This window comes from Aythya fuligula, chromosome 5 (genome assembly GCF_009819795.1).
Source record: "Aythya fuligula isolate bAytFul2 chromosome 5, bAytFul2.pri, whole genome shotgun sequence".
NCBI classification, from domain to species: Eukaryota; Metazoa; Chordata; class Aves; order Anseriformes; family Anatidae; genus Aythya; species Aythya fuligula.
In genome coordinates, this window is record NC_045563.1 from 1,403,400 (window position 1) to 1,409,585 (window position 6,186).

Genomic DNA, 6,186 nt, shown 5'->3' on the forward strand with positions numbered 1-6,186 from the left:
AGGCCGCCCGCGCGCGCCCGGCAGGTTTGAGCTGCGAGCGCCGCGCGCCGATTGGCGGCGGGGCGCGCGGCGTCACCGGGCGGCGGGAAGTGAGCGCGGGGGAGGGGGGGGGCGGTGGTTGGCGGAGGGGCTCCCCCCCTGAGCCGAGGCAGTGGTTGGGGCGGGGGCTGAGGCGGCCGCTCGGGGCGGGCTCCCGTGAGGGGAGCGGCGGGAGGCGGGGGCTCGGTTACGATAAAATGGCTGCGGCTGAGCTGACGGGCTGTCACCGTGCCCTCAGGGCTCCCTGCTGCTGTCCTCACAGTGCTGTAGAGCCCCGTCAGGCGGCTGTTGGGAGAACTGACCAACCCCACCTCGCTGCAGCCTCCTTTAATGTATTTATAAAGAGCGATAAGGTCGCCCCTGAGCCTCCTCTTCTCCAGGCTGAACAAGCCCAGCTCCCTCAGCCGCTCCTCGTAGGACTTGTTCTCCAGGCCCCTCACCAGCTTCGTCGCCCTTCTCTGGGCTCCCTCGAGCACCTCCATGTCCTTCTTGTAGCGAGGGGCCCAAAACTCAGAGCTCACCGCAGCCTGGCCCTGTCAGCACCACCCCGAACTAATGCCCAGCCCCATAAAAATCTGTCCGGTTGGCTTCATAACCGTGAGAGGTCGGCTTCTCAGCCACCGGCAGCGCTAGGCTGGAGGAGGGAGGCCTCCCCACAGCGAGCCACGGGGCCCTGATCCCTCTTGGGGTGCTGCCATCATGAAGAGGCACACACAGGCCTGCTCCCGAACTGGTTCTGTAACACCCAAATTGGTTCCATAACACCAAAATTGGTTCCGTAACACCTAAATTGGCCCTGGAACATCCAATTTGGTTCTGTAACACCCGAATTGGTCCCGTGTGGCTGTGGGTGAACGCTCCCTGCCGGTGAATCCCTCCCTGCAGTACCTGTAGGGCATGAGTGTCAAAACCTGGTTTCTTTTAGCGGCATGGCACTGTTTTTCCATGCTGTTTTGGTACTCTACACAGTCCCTACAATCTGGAGCACTCTAAGCACAACGTCTGTGCGACTTTGCACACAGTGGGATTGGCAGGATGAGGCCCTGCTCTGCCCAGCCTTAGTCCCAACCAGAGCAGCGTTAAGCTCCTCTACCCAACACAGAACCACAGAGCCGCTGGGGTCAGAAGGGACCCTAACACCACCCAGTGCCACCCCCTGCCGCGGCAGGGACACCTCCCGCTGGATCAGGTTGCCCAGGGCCTCATCCAACCTGGCTGTGAACCCCTCCAGGGATGGGGCAGCCACAACGTATTTTGCACAGCCAAAAGAATTGCGGACCAAGATTTGCCACAGCACCAGATGATTTTCACTTGTTCCTGTCCTTGGGCATCAGAACCTGAGAGCCATTGCTGGCCTGAATTTTCGGGAAGACGCGGACCTCTTCTGCTGGGAGCGGGGCACATGTGAAGTGTCTCAGGTGGGATGCCATTGAAAGTCTACAGCTGGAGGGGGCTCTCTGGGGATGCTCTTTGATCATTTATTTATTTATTTTTATTTCAAGCTCTCAAAAAGAATTTTATGAACATTTCTGGTTCTTGAGCCCTTAAAGATAACTGGACCCTCTATGTCTTGTACTAACAGACAGTTAATTTGAATATTGGTCAGACTTCCTAGATGAAGGCCTTGTTATAAATTGAGTAAATCACATCAGATTTGAAGTTTCAGATGAAATCTGGCATCGATTAAGTGAAGTGCACCCATGGGCTTCTTTCCTTGCCCTTGCTCTAACTGCAATATACTGGTGTAAACCCCAAGAAATTGGTGGCCCTCGTGCTGTTGGCCAGTGGGCTCCTTTTGGTAAATGAGGTCAATAAATACCTTGTTTTCTTCTCCCTCACCCTTCAGTGCAGGAGCAATGTCGCTTGCTGTCCCAGTGCTTCTACTCCATCTACCAGTCGAAGCAGTGAGGTTATAGCTGGCTGACAGAGCATTTCCTCTCCCTTTTTTTCCCCACCAGTGCCACTGCTGACAGCCTGACGGAGTTCCTAGCAGCCTCGGAGGATGTCTTTAGACGAGATCTGAAGAGCGTGCGTGTGAGTAGGCTTTTAAAAGCTGTTGTGAGGACTCTGTCATACAAGTTTGTGATCTCCTGAATGCTTCCCAGCACAGTGAATATATTTGTCTGGGTCTGCATAACATTACTGTTTCTTTGCGGGAAAACACGAAAGTAGAACAGTTTCCACTAGCTGGCTTGTCAGCAGATAAACAAACTGCTTGCTCCTAGAGCTCTGAACGCTGCACTTTGCAGCAGTGTAACTTTTGACAGGATCACATTTAGCCTGGTTAAAATGGGGCTTCTGCGAGGGCCTGCTTGTCATTTTGGGAAGTGCGACCCAGATTTAAGAAGCCATTCCAAGCTTTGTTACCAGATCAATCCGATCTGTTTTTTTAAGTGCAACTGCTTATCAAATGTCTAATACAGTTACTTTTTCAATTTTTTTTTTTCAAAAGTTCAATCCAATACGGTGCGGAATTGCCCAGTTTTCCAAAACATATGTTGATTTTTTAGAAAAGTTCTGATGTTCCACCAGGACAAGAGCGTGGGAATAATTGATAAGTGAATAGCTCTTGCAGGAACACGTGGCTTATGAACCTAAAAAGCCGAAACATCTTTTGTGAGTCTGTCTGCCTGCCAGCTCGAGCAGTAAGCAAATATTGACTTTCTGCACAAACACTTCTGAGTGACAGCACCGGTTGTTGCTGACAAAACACAACCACACTTCTTTAGGTAACAGTGGGTGGCTGACTGCAGACCATATTTTTTTATTCTTTTTCCTCTCCTCTTCAGAATGGTTTGGTACTATTTCTGTTCTTAGCCAACAGCTCGGAGGGAGGGAAGGGGGAGTGGAAAAAGGAGGCTGTGATTTGGGGATATCAACATAATTGCATGAAAGACAAACTAGGCAGAATTGTAATTCTCAGCAAAATGCAAATGAAAAGGCAGCGGCTGGTTGTGAAGTACAGAACCAACTAGAAGGTCGGAGGCTGCAACAAGTCCTGGTATGTACACGTGCGTCCACTCCTCAGTCATCTGACATTGTGGAAAATAACTAACGTGTTTTGAACCTGGACCTACCTTTCAGTACCAGAGAGTGATTACTGTGTTTAATAACTAAGGCCCCTTAATTGCTTTTTGTAAAGAGTTTTTCAGAAGCCTGTAGGAATTTACACTAAAACATTTGGACCAGTTCTTTCTCTCCCATCTCTTATTCATGCTGAAGGTTGGTAATGTTTGCAGGGGCTGTAATGCACCTTTTTTAGTGAAATAAACTGGGTTATTCTCACACAGGAGAAATAATCTATGGGTAACTGAGGTTTGTTGGTCTGTGGTTTCCAGTGTACCTTTGAGATTTTCCATCGGTGTGGGATATAATACCTGTGGTGTTTGAGGTGCTTGGATATGGTTTGTTTGGAAAAGCAGTGGCTTTATAAGCAGGCACAAACAACTCCTAAAAACTGGCACATCAAATCACTGTGAATAATTTGCTTCCTAAAACCATGCTTGGAGCCTGTGGAGCAATTGTAGCTACTCTTATGTTAAAGGGTGGGGTGAGGGTAGGTGCAGGCAGTTCTGTGGTTCAGGCAGTGCGTGTGAACTCGGTTGTGCTTGCCCCAGAGCAACCCATGCCTGCTCCTCTGTGCTGCCCGTAAGTCTCTAAGGCTGCACATGCAGGAGTTCTTGGCTTAGGCTCCATGTGCTGTGCAGGGCCTGTTCTTATTTGGAAGAGTTTTCCAAAGCCCCTCTGTGCCCTTCCCACCAGCAGGCTTTGGCTGTACCATGTCATCTTTTAGTATTTGCGCCAAGTTTTCCCTGTGGTTTTGTCTGAAACAAAGCTTGATGTGTCAAAGCTGCTCCAGCTGGCCAGAATCCAGCGTGATGATCTGAGCACCTTCCTGTCAGAAAACACCTCCGAGCACCTCTCCATGCCAGGTTTGTCCCCATAGCATCTTCCTCTACAGTCCTGGTCTGCAGCTCCACTGCTTCTCTAGTGTTTTTCCCACTCTTAAAAATAATCTGTTGTTAAAATGCCGAGTTTCCAGTAGCCCCATAATTCTTACGGTTTCTCTCTTGTCATGTTTTCATGATGGTTTCTTCTTCTCGTGGTGTTTTTGAATAGTAAGTGAGATTTACATCCTCAGCAGTTCCACTCCACGCTGTGCTGGCTCCTGAAAACAGCTTCTAAGAAAAAGACTCAAGAAATGCGGTCTCATATTCATAGCATCACAGCTTCTGTGATGAATACTAATTGGACAGCACTTAATCAGTATTCTTCCTAAGTGTAATTACTTGAGATTTCAATTAAAAGTAGTGTGCATAGTCATGTTGAATGGGGCCTAGCTCTGGAATTAAAAGCAGCGGGAAGAGGATGTGAAGAAAATCTTTTGGAGGAACTTCCTTTGGACCTGCTATTTCTTTGGTGAAATGTCGTCCTGGTTTACAGGCTTACCTTTAGGTAAGGTTTGAGCGTTGTCAGCCTGTATCTGTGCAAGGTTTTCCTCCGTTTCACATAAACTAGCAAGTGAGGTTACTGCATGAACACCGGTTTAATAAAGCAATTGCAGGCATTGCAGAGCAGTTTGTCCACTTACGGTAAGTGAGACTCACTGTGAGATTCTGACTGTGGTAAATTACCAGGCAGACACCATAAGGGGACTTTGCAGACTACTGTTCAGCAGTGGATGGATGCAATGTATTATTTGGTGCATGAGTTTTGCTCTTTTTTATTAACAGTGAATGCATTTGCATTTGTCATGTTCATGATTATTTAGTAATTCTGGTTGGAATGCAAATATATTAGTGAAACTAAATTGTTTCGCTGTGAAAGATTTACTCTTTATTCCAGCTTTATTCATGACTGAAGAGATATTCGGGCATATAATGGACTGAAAACTTGAATGACATAGAGCTAACCAGTGTCCTAGCATGTTCTTTAGAACATTCTTCAGTGGGTGCACATAAACTATAAAAAAAAAAAAGAAGAAAAGAAGTGAGTCTGGTTTTGCATTGCATTCTCAGAAGGCTCTCTAGACGGAGTGTTGGCAGTGTTTGTCATCATTTGGCCATACCACCAGACCTTTGGGGTTTACCATTTTTAATAAATAAGATTTTCAGAAAATTGCTTTTATTCTGAACCCTTCCGGGAAGACAGATGGAGCTGTTGGAGCACTGATTGAAGTGGCACCTTGCTCATTTTTCAAAATCGAGAGTCGGGATTAAAGCTACTGGTTCTGGAGCTGCCGGAGGGATTGTCAGCAAGAGCTGCAAAGGTGCTACCAGTTTGTGCCACTGGCAGTCTGTCTGTGCTGTGGGCAGAGGTCTGTGCCTCCCTGCTGTGTAGGAACGGGCTGCCCTGGTGGCTGTGCCCAGCCTGGGAGGTGCAGGCACGTCGCAGCCCGGCCGGTCTGTGGTGAGGAGGATTAGCTTCTGGAGGAAGGCTGTGTGGGAGCACCAAAAGGAATTGGTAACACAGGAAAAAATCCAGGGGTACTGGTGCAAGTCAGAGCAGCCCTTGGGACAGGGAGGCTGGCATAGGGATATCTGTTACCTTCATGGGGAGCTTGAGGAGAGGCCTGGGCTGCTGCAAGGCCCGGGGGCCCAGCTCCTTCAGGCACGGGGATGTGAAGGGCTCAGAGGAGAGCTCTGAGACGGCACGGGAGCTGCCTGCTAAAGTCACCCTAAGATCATAAAATCATAGAATTACTTAGGTTAGAAAACGTCTAAGATCATCAGGTCCAACCGCTCACACTGCCGACTCTACCACCACACCATGCCTAAGTACCCCAGCCGCACGTCTCTAATAGCTCCGGGATGGTGACAGCCCCCTCCCTGCGCAGCCTGCCCAGTGCCTCACAGCCCTCTCAGGCAAGAAATTATTTCCTAATATCCAACCTAAACCTCCCCTGGTGCAACCTGAGGCCATTTCCTCTTGTCCTGTTGCATGTTGCCTGGGAGAAGAGACCAAAAAGGTCTTTCTGTTCCAGGCTGGGCATGGGGCGAAGGAGCTGCCCGAGGCGTGTGAGGCAGTGCTGCAGGCTCACCACTACAGCTGCACACAGAACCAGGCAGGCTGCCGTGTGTGCAAGTCCCATGTGCCTTCTGTGGCTTATGCCCTGTGCTCCTGCTACTGCATTCCTTGTTTAAGCAT